Source organism: Rhipicephalus sanguineus, chromosome 4, assembly GCF_013339695.2.
Source record: "Rhipicephalus sanguineus isolate Rsan-2018 chromosome 4, BIME_Rsan_1.4, whole genome shotgun sequence".
Classification (NCBI taxonomy): domain Eukaryota; kingdom Metazoa; phylum Arthropoda; class Arachnida; order Ixodida; family Ixodidae; genus Rhipicephalus; species Rhipicephalus sanguineus.
This window is the reverse complement of record NC_051179.1, coordinates 9,628,241-9,641,853: the sequence shown is the minus strand read 5'-3', so window position 1 is coordinate 9,641,853 and position 13,613 is coordinate 9,628,241. Positions and strand designations below refer to the sequence as shown.

Below are 13,613 nucleotides of genomic sequence, written 5' to 3'. Positions count from 1 at the left end.
ATTTCGGGTGGGCGTCGCAAGAAGCGCCTCGCAATTTTCGACCGTTCTCTTGCCGCAGAAAGTTCCGCCAACAGTCTCCGGAATCACTCTGCGATACCGCACGTTTCTGCGGAGACAACGAAAGTGTGCGCTAGAATTGGGAAACGTTGCCACTTGAAACAAGTTTGTGCGACCGAGCAAGAGCCACGAAGTGGTCACTGCCTTTCGTGAAGTGGCTGCCCCGTCGCATCACGCGGTGCAGCCATCGGACCGATGTTGCTGTCACTCTGTCAAGTGCACAAATGCTTCGTTCGCCAAAACCTCACGCTGCTACTTCGTGCGGGCCCATTCGGCCCTCGGTAGCAAATCCGTTGTTCGTTCAGTGCTTGACATTTGTGATTGCCCTGTGCGATCCCTTTCACTTTGCTATGACCTCTTCGTTTTGCCCCACTAATTAAACTGCGCATCTAGGTCAGTACAAAGTTTGATAACGCACTTCACTGTTGGTGATCTGGGAGGTTCGTCAGAAGATAGTAATGACGTTGCCGCCAAGTGACACGCCCAGTGGTCCTCGTCGCCAACCCAAGTCTCGATGGCCGCAAATAGCGCGTCGGTTGGACCTGGGTTGGACACACACCGCGGCTACGCAGTGTTGTCATTCTACTGCTGATATGGCGCGGAAAAGAATCTGCGCGGTTGGCAAATGGCGCGGCCATTATCAGCTTTTACGGGTAGTAAATCGATGCAGAAACAACGCGAAGTGGTGCACTGCACATTCGAGAGGTCGTGTTCTCGCCCCACGATTCGGCTATTCTTTGCAGGATCAACGTCGGCCGATTTTTTCCCCACTGAAGTATGAAGGCCAAAGTCAAGCTGCAGGCATCTTATATGCCTGCAGAACTTCTCAGTTCATCATTTGCCTTGCGCGTCACAAGACCTGCCGCAGATTCATGTTATATCTGCTAGACTACCGCTGCCCTCTCTGATCCAGAGTCATTACAGCGCAAAAGAGCACGGGCAGAGCAAGGACAGGGTGAGTGCCCCACTAAAAGAACAAGAAAACATTTGGACACAGCCAAGCGCCTGCGCATAAGTTCTTCGCGGCAAAGAAAAATAAAATTAAAAAAGCCGTGCCTCAAGTAAGCAGGTTGACGTATCGCTGACGCGCTCGTGGTGTCTGTCCTTCCTTTCGCGCTACAGTGGCATATATCTGCGCGTGTAAACCAACTCACGCAAGTGTTGGCCATTTCGTTCCATCGCTTCTTCTCCTGCCGCACATGTTAGAACGTTTATTTTGCAAGAATAACGCTTTGGCACTTGCCACATCAGTGGCGTAGCAAAGCCAACAGGAATGACGGGCGCTTCTCATGAGTCCAGGTGACTAAACGAGAGTCGGTTACATACCTTTGTAATTCTGCACCCTCATTCTATCAATACTTTGGCAGTCATTTTTAATCATTTGTTGAAATTCATTGCCAGCATTACTGATTGAACAGTGTTACATGCACGAAGGAGCGCAGACAGCGAAAGTGGTTATATGCTTGGCAAAGCTACTAGTCACTGGAATATGTGCCACTTCGCGGTTCCCACTATTTTTCGTAGAGTGACCTCACTGTAGTTTCGCCAGCGTCGCTCGACTGTGACTATGGTGGTCGTTCAGCGATTACCGATGTTTTTTTTTCATCGATTAATGTATGTATTTGTCGGGCGCTTTCAAAAAGGCTGAAACACAGTTCACACTCATCATTTTTTTTATTCGCAGTGTTGCCCTTAGGCATATAGTTATTTCAATAGCACAAGAGGCGCGTCACACTTAAGCAGACGTATTGATTTCACGCGTAAAACCGATCCCCGTGTCCAACTTTGTAAGTCGAGGGCGGGTTGACCTGTCGCGCAACCGCCGCAAGCGTCCACATTAGTTGGGCGTACGCAGAAGTTGCGTATGCTGCAAGCGAAGCGTGCTACACCTTTAATTTAACGTACCCTGATGCGTTTCACTCATATAGATTAGTCGTATGCGAGATGTGATTGTTTTCGCATGCTTATCAGCGCCACCGACGTCAGAAGTATGCTAGGTCCCAGGAGTAACGTGGCCTCTGTGATCTGCCCGCAGGACCTCCCGATGGCCTGGGTAATGACCACTAGTATACAAGTGAGGCCGCGGCGTTCGCTGTGTGCATTTTTGGCGTGTCGTCTCTGGGTGCATTGGTTGCGCGCGTTGATCCTTAGCCATAAACGTTGAACATTAGAGAGTTTTAGTTTAGCGCGCGCAAACCTGTACGTACGCGACGGCCTGCGCGCTGCGTACGTTAGAGTTGAGGCTGTCTCCTACATTTTAGTTTACCGTACGCAGCAACCGAAACGTGGACTGCGTCTAGGCGTCAGCACCTTCGTCTCGGCGTGTTTTTCTGCGCCATATAGTGGCTAAGAAATAAACTACAATAGCCGATTATAGTTGACACAAGTCAAGGCACGAGACAAGGCAAGATTTTACGATGGCGCAAATTTTGTTGAGGTGATATGTGGTGAACGGTGACGGTTGGTACGACTTCTACAAGGCGAGCAGCAGCGAGGGAGGAACAAATGCCTTCCAGCATCCTTTCGAATCAGCGCCTTTTGGCCACTATTTCATGGGAAGAGATAGACGATTTGATGCTCACAAACCGAGAGCGGTGGCTTTTGAAGGGCGACTGCAGTCTCGACGACATCGAATATCTCCTACATCTTTGCAGCGATCACTGTCCACTGCACTGGGTCCGCGAACGGATTCAAGCTACTCACGTAGGCAAGGAGCTCCAAATCGAGGGCAATTCCGGAATGGACGCGGGATTTATTCGCTGCCATGACCGCCGTGCCGCTTGTGCTGCTTATAGTGTACTAGAATATTCTCAAATTGTTCTAGTACACTATAGTGCTGCTGTCGGACGCAGCCATTTTGCTTCTCTCGACCGCGGTCGAGATCTCGCGAGAGAAGCGCCCGTAAGTACAGTGGCTAGAATATCTAGCCACTGTACCGTAAGGTACGCCAATGCCTCCTCTAGAAAGATGCCTGCGACGTGAGCCGAAGAGCTGGTTCCCGGCCCTCTCCTGTTCTCTCCTCCTCCGCTCCCCCAAACGGATGGATGGATGGATGCTATGAGCGTACCCTTTATAACGGGGCGGCGACATGTTTGCCACCAGGCTCGAAGAAACAAACAAAAAAAAAACTTTCTTGTTTCAAGTGGGCTTAATACATTATCTACACTGATTAAATCTATGTTATTTTACCAAAAAAAAAATATAAATTCACGGTCCATCTCTTTGTCTCTTAAAGGGGTGGTGCCACCAAATCTGTGGCTTGCGCGTTCTTTGCTGTAAGCGTTTCCTATAGCTCAAGGAAGCATGATGCACGCACCAAGATTCATGTATTCTCGCTAAATAATTTAATATCGCCTTTCTATGTGGACAACTTTCGGTTTCGGTTTCTGGGCGCCGAGGTTGGGCAGTGACGTAGAAGTGTAGGAGGCGTGGTCACGTGACCACACAACGCTGTGACGCACTTAGCCAGGAAGCGATCGAAACTGGGCGAGTGATGTAGCAACCGATGCTTTGCCGGTACTATAGTGAACTAAAATATATTCTAGTTCACTACAGCCGGTACGTACGTTGCGGAAGTGGCGGAAGTCCGGAGGTCACTCACGTTACTACAGCAGATTTGGTGTGACGTCACTACAACTTTCGTTGCCCATCCTACAGATCTACGTCAGTGTTGGCGCGCTAGCGATGGGTTTCGATCGGGAGAATGGGCATTTAGGTACACTTTGGAAGTGAATTAAAATATATTCTAAACGTTTGCTGTGTCCGACCCTTCGTGTGGAATGTCCTTGTATACAGAGGAAACCCACAACAGGCTTGTTATAGCCTCGAAATTTGATGGCACCACCCCTTTAAGGCAGAATGACCTTATTTTCCCCCATTATTTATTTTTGTACTTTATCTCTACTTTTCTGCCACCAATACTCTAACCGTCTCTTACTTATTTCTATCGCGGACGTGTTCAGCTTTCCATTGTTGTCCCTAAAACCCAAGGCTTCATGTAGACTCGTGCCCACACTTATAACTGGGTGAATATCGCCACATTCAATCAGTACATGTTCCATCGTTTCCTTAGTTCCCCCGCAGCATGTACATTGTTCTTCTTCGTTATTGCATCTCACTTTATAACTACGCGTTCTAAGACAGCCCGCCCTTGCTTCAAACAGCAAAGCGCTTCCCCTTGAATTATCATAAAACCTTTCCCTCCTTATTTCGTTTTTTCCCTTTCGGTAGTTACTCAGAGCCGGCTTCTTTTCCATCGCTGCCATCCAATAAGTCCTCTCCGCCTCTCTGACCTTCCGCTTAATGCTCCTTGTTGCCATATCGCCCGCATTGCTAGCCGTATACTTACTGGTGAGCCTCCTAGTTCTTTTTCTCCACTGCGTGTCAACGCTTTTTCTATACAAATACCTGAAAACCTTCTCTGCCCATCTACTCTTCTTCATTTTTCTCAGCCTCTCTTCGAATCTCATTTTGCTCTGAGCTTCCCTCACTTCAAAGTATCAGTGTGACGGTCGCCATATGCGCGCCGTGGGAGAGAGGCGCACAAAACTCGATGACATTTTTTACGCCGCTAGGGGCGCGGCCGTCGTCGGGAGCGCACAGGCGGCGCGGGCGCGCGGGATCTTCGCTGCTACAGCCACGTGTATTTGGCACAGTGCGCAAACTTCCACACCTGCAACTGTGCTTGTGTGACTTGGGCGGGCACCATGTGAATGATTCCGGATAGCGACACACTATTACCATGCCAGCAAAAGCAGGTACGTGTTTTGTGCCCGGTTCTAAAAGTGGGTACAAGTCTTGTCCGCCAAGGGTGTCGTCGTTTCGAGCTCCCAAGGATGCATTGACATTGAAACGGGAGCACTGGGCCCGTAATATAAAACGGGGCGATACGGAACTAACCAACGAGTGCGTCGTTTGTGAACGTCACTTCGAGGCAATGTTTATATAGAGGACTTATCGTCATGTTATTTATGGTGAGGTGGTTGAAATTCCACGCGATCGGCCGCTGCTAGCAGAGGACGCCGTTCCTACAATGTTCCCGAATGCGCCAGAATACCTCACAAAGAAAACGCAGACTAGAAGGAAGGAAAGAAACCTCTGTGAACAAGGTGATCGAGCCCCTGACTAAAAAAAGGACTACTGTAAAGCAGCAGGCGCCGGAAGAAAGTGAACAAGTAATAGAAGCACAACATGCTGCAGAATCGGAGTTTACCGAAGCTGTGCATACTGACACGATAAAAGTGGAGCCGCAGAGTACTGAATATGTGCGCCGCAACATCGAACTTCCTCACACAAGCTGGAACAAACTATCGTTTTCCACTGAACCAGGGACCGTCACTTTCGGCCTTTGCGAGTTAGAGGATGCCGAGTTGGATCCCCTAATGCTGCCGAAATTGGTGAAGTTTGAACAGGCCGTTCAGCAAGTAGGAACAGTCAGTTCCGTTTTTCTTAGGGTCAAGCTGCACCTAAAACGCAATGTTTCCTCACCAGATGAGGCGCAGTTGGCGCTGAACAGCGCACATTCTCTGGTTTTATGTGCTGGCTGTGGTATGAAACCAAACACAGTCGAAAAATATGAGTATTTTGCCGGCTTGTACTTTTCTCCTAAGTACAGCCTTACGTGCTAAAGTAAGGGCCCTTGCATGCACTGCAAGTACCTACGAAACAGGGGCGTAGCCAGAAATTTTTTTCGGGGGGGGGGGGGGGGGGTTCAACCATACTTTATGTATATTTGTGCGTGTGTTGTATGTGTACGTGTATATATAGGCCAGCAAAATCAAAAAATTTCGGGGGGGGGGGGGGGGCTTGAATCCCCCAACACCCTCCCCCCCTGGCTACGCCCCTGCTACGAAAGCTCTTGCAAAATTAGCAACCACGACGGAAGCATGGCGTTTCAGTTAAACGCCTTGCAATGCATGCATGCCAACACTCACCGCCGTCTGGTAGCTGCGCAACGAAAGCTGCTGAACGTACAGAGAGAACTCGACATGATGAAGTCAGCCAATGAACAAATTGGAGATCAGGCATTAAATGAACGCAGAACTGTGCGCCCTAAGGCTCGGCCTAACGGTGCCGACGTGGACGCGGCCCGGCTCGGTCTGAAAAGACCGGGCTTCAGGACTAATAAAGTTTTGTGAATGAATGAATTAAATGAACGCATTAAAAAGTTGCCTCAGAAACAACAGATGGCAATTATGGCATGCTTCAGCGCAGCTAAAAGAAAATCGCCATGTGGCATGCTGTATGAGAATTGGATCCTAGAGTGTGTGGTGCTTCGCATGAGGAGTCCGAAGCTCTATGAGCACCTTCGGAAGCAGAAAATTCTCGTCCTGCCAAGCCGAACTTGTCTACAGTGTTATATGCGCAATTTAAAGAGTGGCTTCGGATTTAATGACACTGTGTAGTGCGAAGACTGAAACACCCCTCTTCGAAATATTCAAGTTGCGCCCGCGCAGTTAGTATAGTTTCCGCGCGAACCGGAGCTTGTTTTTCTTTATTGAGTGCGGGGCGTAACTAGGGAACAACAAGAATAAAATAAGTTGAGAAGCACCTCGTATCCGCGACGAACGTCTAACACTAATTTACATAACATGGGCGACTGTCAACACCCTTCCGCCGTCCGTATCGCATATGTCGCGCAGAGACTGGCAACTCAATAAAATTGCTTATGTTGCATCATACATGGGAAGTTTAGCGTGCAACAAATGCATGCCCGCATAACGAACAAATGCGCAAAAAATAAAATAAAATTATATACTTAGCCCTCAGCCACGCTGTACCAACACCGCTGCACGCGCTCCCGACGCGCGCAGCGCCGCCTAGACCTGCCGCCATGTTTCATTGAGCGTATGTGCACCTTCTGGCCCCTGCCCGTCACACTGCCCCTTCTAGCCACCATCCCATATCACCCTTTACAGCCTCATTTGTCGTCTTCCCGTGAGCGCCCAACGCGAGGCGGCCCACCGTCCTTTGATTTACATCAATTCCTGATTGTACCTCTGAAACAGTGTCGGCTGCGAGCGCTCGCTGCGGCGGCCGCTTTAAACCTTGCAGCCTCTGAGATTAAAGCACTGCCTACAGGCAATGCTTGTGCTACTTGTGCCGCCAGCTGCGATGGCGTCACTTCCGAATCCAGCGGAAGTAGTAGTGTCGGCTGCGAGCGCTCCTTGCGGAGAAAGCACTGAACTTCGAGGAACCTCCCGTCCCCATGGGAAAGCGTGTGACGTCGCAGGCATCTTTCTAGAGGAGGCGCTGGGTACGCATGCCCGTAGCGGGCGCAACGTAAGCGCCGAGATCTAGCGTGCGTATCTCTTGCGCGCGCAAACGCACGCATCTCTCTTAGTGGAATAGATACGTTACGTACTGCGCATGCGCACTTCTCTACCGCAGCCGTGCTGCGTACGTAGGCTGGTTACGTACGCCCAACCACAGCCTCCTATATTTTTCTTGCCTGCCGGATGAGCGCGAAACGCCCGTCATCTATGGCGGCGCCACTTACGTAGGGTTAGGGTCCTTGTACTTGGCCTTTGAGATTAGCAACCGCGGCGCTTGCTAATCTCGGAGGCCATGCCTTGTATTGAAGGGAAGCGACAATCGTTACCTGGCGCTACGGCAGCCATGCCACGGAGCAGTTCAGCCGCAGCCAAAACGTTGGCCGCAGCAGACGACTGAAGTAGCAGACGATTTTTTTTAAAACCGCAGAAGCGAGGAAACGACGTTGTGAATTTTTTACTGTTTTCCCTGAAATAATAATACAGTAAATTATAATTGCGTTTACGCCTTTTTAAAACTTTTTAGGTTATTTTTGTTGCATATAAGAACGTAAAAACTTATTTGAAGACAACCCTACGTAAGTGGCGCCACCACCGCAGTTCCGACGACGGCCGCTTCCCACGTGACCGCCGATAATCCGGCAGGCAAGGGAAATCTAGGAGGCTGTGGCCCAACTAAAAGTGTCTACAGTCACTGCCGGCGTAACCGCAGCGCGAAGTCTCCGAAGCGCTGCCCCCTCGAGCCTATTTATTTGTTTGATAGGTTGAACAAGGATGAAAAACACAAGTGCGGTTTGATAAATGATTATTAAATATAATTGGAGATAATGAAAGAGCCAGAGAAGAGGGAGACTTGAAGTGGTTGTCGAACATGGAATGATGGCGCTAATTGACTGCGTACCGTGAGGCTTAGAAACGACGCAGACTGATAAAAAAACACGAGTACGCAGCACTGTATAGTGTTCTCAACTGCAAGATATACGAAGCAGCAGATCAGCCTTTTCAGCGTAATGAGTGAAACACTGCAGAAGTGAACGAGAAATAAGATGGGAGGTTTTGTTTATTCCACAGATTCGGCACCATGTAGTTGCTTGGGGGACAACTATTTCCTTTTCGTCGAAACAACATGCTAGCAAACCAAACAGTCGCTTGACGCAACCAACACGTCAGGATACCTCGGAGATGTTGCTGCGATTGACAGCCGCATTGCTATGCACGTGGCTATGCGCGCTGGAATGGAGGCTCGTTTCGCAGAAATTCCGGCGTTGTCCCTGAGTGAAAAAAAAGTTTGGTGCGAGTGGGAATCGAGCCCAGGACTTCCACGTCACTGTTTCGGAAGAAAAGAAATACACGCTATTCTCATTAATATTGTTAATATTAATATTAATATTGTGTCTAACAAAGAAAAACGAGCCCTTAAAAGTAATCTTCTTTCCTTCATTTACGCTATACATCCAGTGTGAGTAGACTCCACGCATGCGCGGCGGAAACGTAGAATCGCACCACATCTGCATTGCGCAACGAGTGGTTAGACCCACCAATAGACCTCTCCCAGTTTGCAAACAGTGTGACGTCACTACGAGTGCTTCACCCTCGAAGCAGGCGCTGCTTGGCATAAAAGTTCCGCCGGCGGGATCTTTATGCAGAGCAGCGCTGCGTGGGCGCGCATTCATTCGATGGAAGTTTCTGCTAATTGCCATTAAAAGCACTGCCTGTAATGCACGATTCTGTTAGGTCAGCATAAGTCGTAGACGACAGCCATAAAAACGGAGATCTTCGACGGCGAACCTTCCACATCTTCACGATGACTGGAGAAATATTTGCGTGGCATGGATGTGAACGTATACTCAGTTTCCGTCGCGACGTCTGCACTGCAGTTTTGAACGATCGATGTTGTTATGAAGTAGGGGTACGTCCCTCTGGTGCACTGCGTAGAATACGGGGTCGTGGTATCCCACCTCTGCCACCACTGTTATACGAATGGGGTTTGCGTGTCGTTCTAAGCCGGGAAGCTGCGAGCCGATGTAGCCGAAGATCGGACTAACGCTTCAGATCAGGACAAGGAGGCAAAACGTTTACAAAACAGTAACAACGTTCATAGCAGGTATAGCAGGTTAAATCAGCACAGAGCCTGCCAGCACGACCAAGTAGACTGGGGCTATCCCTCTAACAACGGACCGGCACGGCCTTAACCATTGTGACGTGTCCTCTCCAGGCAGTTACTTCGCTGTATCTGATGCCTACAACTCGTTTGCATATTTACTTTGCTGCATTTTACTTGATACACAAACTTGTAATGTGCATTGTCACTTCACAAAGATCGAGCCGTAAAGGTAAGCTAACCAGAATATGACAAGAACCTCCACTGTTTCCATCAAAGACGTATGGGATACCCTCTTGCGTATTCGCCGCGGCGAAGCGCACATGCAGCTTCGGCAATGCACGCTGGGAGTTCATGCGTAGTCATACTTTTCAGCCTTTAGATTGTGCACATTTTTTCTGCATGCACACAGCGCTAGCGCGGGGAACGCACTCGCAGATCATCGCGTCAAATTTATTTTTACCTTCACTACAATGTCGCATCCTGATGTTCCGTCGACAACCGGTGACTGCAGCTGGCCCGTTAGACACAACTTAATTTTAATGCTGTGGTGCGAAAGAGAACAAAAACACGAAGGAATGCAAACGAAACACGGCGCAAACTATCAACTGAACATTTATTGAAACACCAAACATGTATATGTATGCGGTTAGATGACCCCGTGTTAAAGACACGTGTACACACGTGTTAGACACAACGCGCGCCAATGTTTTCGCAAACAAGATGCATCGTTATTTACAGAGCACACACTTGTCAGTTTCACAGCTAGTATCGTCGCTGCCTTTCAACGCACACTGCACGCCACAATAAACGCTGCACATTTTCCAAGACGATGCCGCTGATCCTCGCACAGATCACCACGTGAGTCCACTTCTCCAACAGCTATAGCCAGCATAGCAAATTTTTCGTCACGCAGTTTACCACACATATTCTTGCATATAGTATCCCGCACCAAAAAACGGGAAAATGTGCTTAAAAAGTGTGGGTGCGGGTTGTTGTGCGCATATCTTTTTTTTCTTATTGTAGAGTTAGGGGCGCGATTTATATGCGATGAAATACGGTATGTTGTATGACACATACCACAACTAATCTTGCAACGGAAAGGTGATGATAGAGGTTCAAAAGAAAAAAAAAAGAATTGCGCCAAACACCGCGTGCGGCTGTACCACGCTGGGCCAGCAGCGTTTTGCCAACCACCGCTATGGCACGTACGCCGGTCACGCCACGGTGTGACGTACCCCGGGAGAGGTCACAGTGCACAGGCATAATTAATCATCAGCAGCAGTAAAGTGTACGGACGCGTACTTGGCCAATTCGCAAAAAAAGAAATATGATGCCGTAGTGGGCACGGCGCTACTCTACTCGCAGTAGCAACTCTAGGATAGTCTGAAACAGCCAGTGTTACGCGCACAGACGTTCGTTTCCTTGCGGCACACCGAGAAGCGAAGCGAGGCTAGCGATTGCGAAGGCGATGCGAATGGCGCCCGCTTCATCACCGCCCCACCTGCGAGCAACTGACACGACCAGTGGCGCACATCACGGGGTTGTGTTCAGGCTTGGCGGGACACCCCTTGCAAATGTGCATTACGCTGCGCTTAAATGTTCACTACGCTGCGCTTAAAAATGCGAAATTCCGATCACCTACCGTTATTTGTTTCGACGATTCCACTGACAAGTCCACTGACAATGAAGCAGGGATCCGATTAGTCCACCACGATTGTTATTAAACAAAATCACCGGCGAGCATAAACATGCTTTACAAGAACGATTACAGGTTTTAATCGTGGGAGGCTTTTAGATGCGAAGTATCTTAAGGCGGAGCTCAATCCGGTGGTGGTGGTGGTGTGCGGCGTGACCACCCTTACTGCGCATGCGCATACCCTCTCCACACACCTCCTCTCCACTCACCCTCTCCCCTTCCCCTCTCCACTTTCCCTCTCCCATACCCCTCCCCCTTTCCACTCTTCCTCTGAAACACGGGCTAGACATGCCGAAATTCTCTCCTGCGCAACGCCGCGATGAGCTCGAGCGCATGCGCGTCCCCCCCCCCCTTCTCTTTCCTCTCCTACGCTGCCCCCCTCTCGCCCGCCTGTCGACCGCGTTCCCCGCTCGCCCTGTGAGAATTAACGGCCAGGCTAGATGGAAGATACGACGCGCGTAGCGTCCCTCTTCGCGTTCCACGACGCGAGGTCGGTAGCATGCCGAACGAACGCCAACGGAACGCGATCGTGCAAGTGCTCCGGCTTCGCATCGCCTCATGGTCCCCTTTAGCGGGAGATGGTGTAATTTTTTCTTACAGGTTGCAGGATGGGGAATTTAGCTGGAGTTGAAGAAAAGCTGTACCTAAAGGCCCTAGATTTACAGGGAAAAATCTAGGGACATTAGCTGTACCTATTCACACGGGGGACAAATCCTCGGGGGACAAAGGCGGAGCCTAGTGACGTCAGCTCGCGAGGATAGGGATGCAACAGCTGCGCCAATTGCGCCAATTTGATACAATTCCTTATTTTTGTGCCAAGCTGAGCCAGAAATTTGTTAATATTGCGCCACGCTGCGCCAAAATGCCCGACCAGCTTAAAATTTTCTCATTTGCGCAAATTTGAGCGAGAAATGGAGGCCGCGTTGGTCATCTGCAGTGTGGGCATATTCATCTAATACAGACTCGCAGACCCTAACCCTAACCCCCCGCGAAAGAAAAGAAAAAAGTCAGTTTCACCAAAAGGACGAAACAATGAATGCGATAGCAACAAATTGTAGTGCTATACGAAGTGAGGCTGGTCGCAAACTCTTTTGTATCCGATCTCACGTAACTCTACGAAACGTTGGTGTAAGCGAATACGGCGTTTCCAGGGAAAGATGCTCTTTCTTCACAGTGTCTTCGCATTGAGAGCACGGCACGTAGCAAGATATACGAGCCGCCCGCTAATGGCTGCCGAGATAGCGCACGCGCCAGAGATCGCGACTGCGCCCTTAAAATCAAGTAAAGTTCAAAAGTTGCTGCTCGAGCGACAGCCCCCCGCGCCCCTATCGCGTCTTTTCATGTTCGTTCAAGACGGGCGGGGCGTTTCGTCTATGCTTCGATGACAGGCTTTCGGAGCGGAGTGGTGTTATAGCATGTGCCCTCCGAGCGACGGAGATGGGCTGGATCGTTTGATATCTGCTTCAGCCGCGTTCGTCGCCACTCGCGCGCTTTTACCCACGGTAGAACATACTATGCACAGGGATATGTCATCAGTTTGGACTTTATGCGGGAGATTACGGCAAAAACTCGTCGAGAGTGTCCATATAGTTGCTATCATAATAGAAAAGGACAGTAGTTCTCAAATTTCCTGATGCTTGTTTCATTGCATGCAGAACGCTTTTTAAGCCACTTTTGCCGCAGTACACTGGTGTCCTGCGGAAAAGCATACTATTAGTGCTAGCTGTCAGGGACACAGCACATTTTGTTTCTTAATTACTCATTCGTGCACGCGCCGTGTAATTACGAGTACTAGTATGATCGCTGACGTCTAAAAAATTATTGGCAATCATTTGGAGCTGCTGTGTATGGCGTTTCTGCGGCCTTGAGAAACAATAGACAAAAGCGTATGGCAGTTTTCTTTTTTCGCTACCCCCACTTGCTCCTGCTTTACGAATCTCCCGAATTCCCAGTCTGCCAGGTTCGCAGGTCCACATTAGCATTTACAGTGCCTGTCGAATTATTTGACAGGTCCTGCAAATGCTATTGTGGACTTAGTAATTGTTCGCACTGACTTTGTTCGCACTGTGGGGTGGCTCAACACACTGCTTTTATTGAAATAGCAGTGTTCACGTGCACCTTGAATGAATTAGCTGATGTTGAATGGTTTTTACTTTTTTCTTTTTCTTTTCTAAAAGTAAGCCTTCTTTGTTATACTGCTCCAAATTTGGGATTTCGGGCTAAAAAATTCAGTTTTTTTTTGCAACCTGCTCCAAATTTGGATTTTTGTGCTCCAAAAGCAACATTTTGCTGCTCCAAAAATTGCTCCAAATCCTATTTCGGTTGTTGCAGCCCTGCGAGGAGAATTTCCGCACAAATGTCCCCCACTCACACGGACGAGGCGAGCGGAGGGGGAGACCCTCACCGCGCTGCCACCGCCCTTCCGTTCCCGCTCCGTTTTTCTGTTCCGTTCCGCCTTTCGAGCGGTGCGGCGTCCGCAACAGTC

The 13,613-nt window shown here is 49.4% G+C and overlaps 1 protein-coding gene across 1 annotated transcript in view; it reads left to right on the top strand.

Moving 5' to 3' along the window:
- LOC119389352 (activated Cdc42 kinase-like) overlaps positions 1–13,613 on the top strand; it is a 139,693-nt gene that overhangs the window by 576 nt on the left and 125,504 nt on the right. The gene's annotated exons all lie outside the window — the stretch shown is intronic.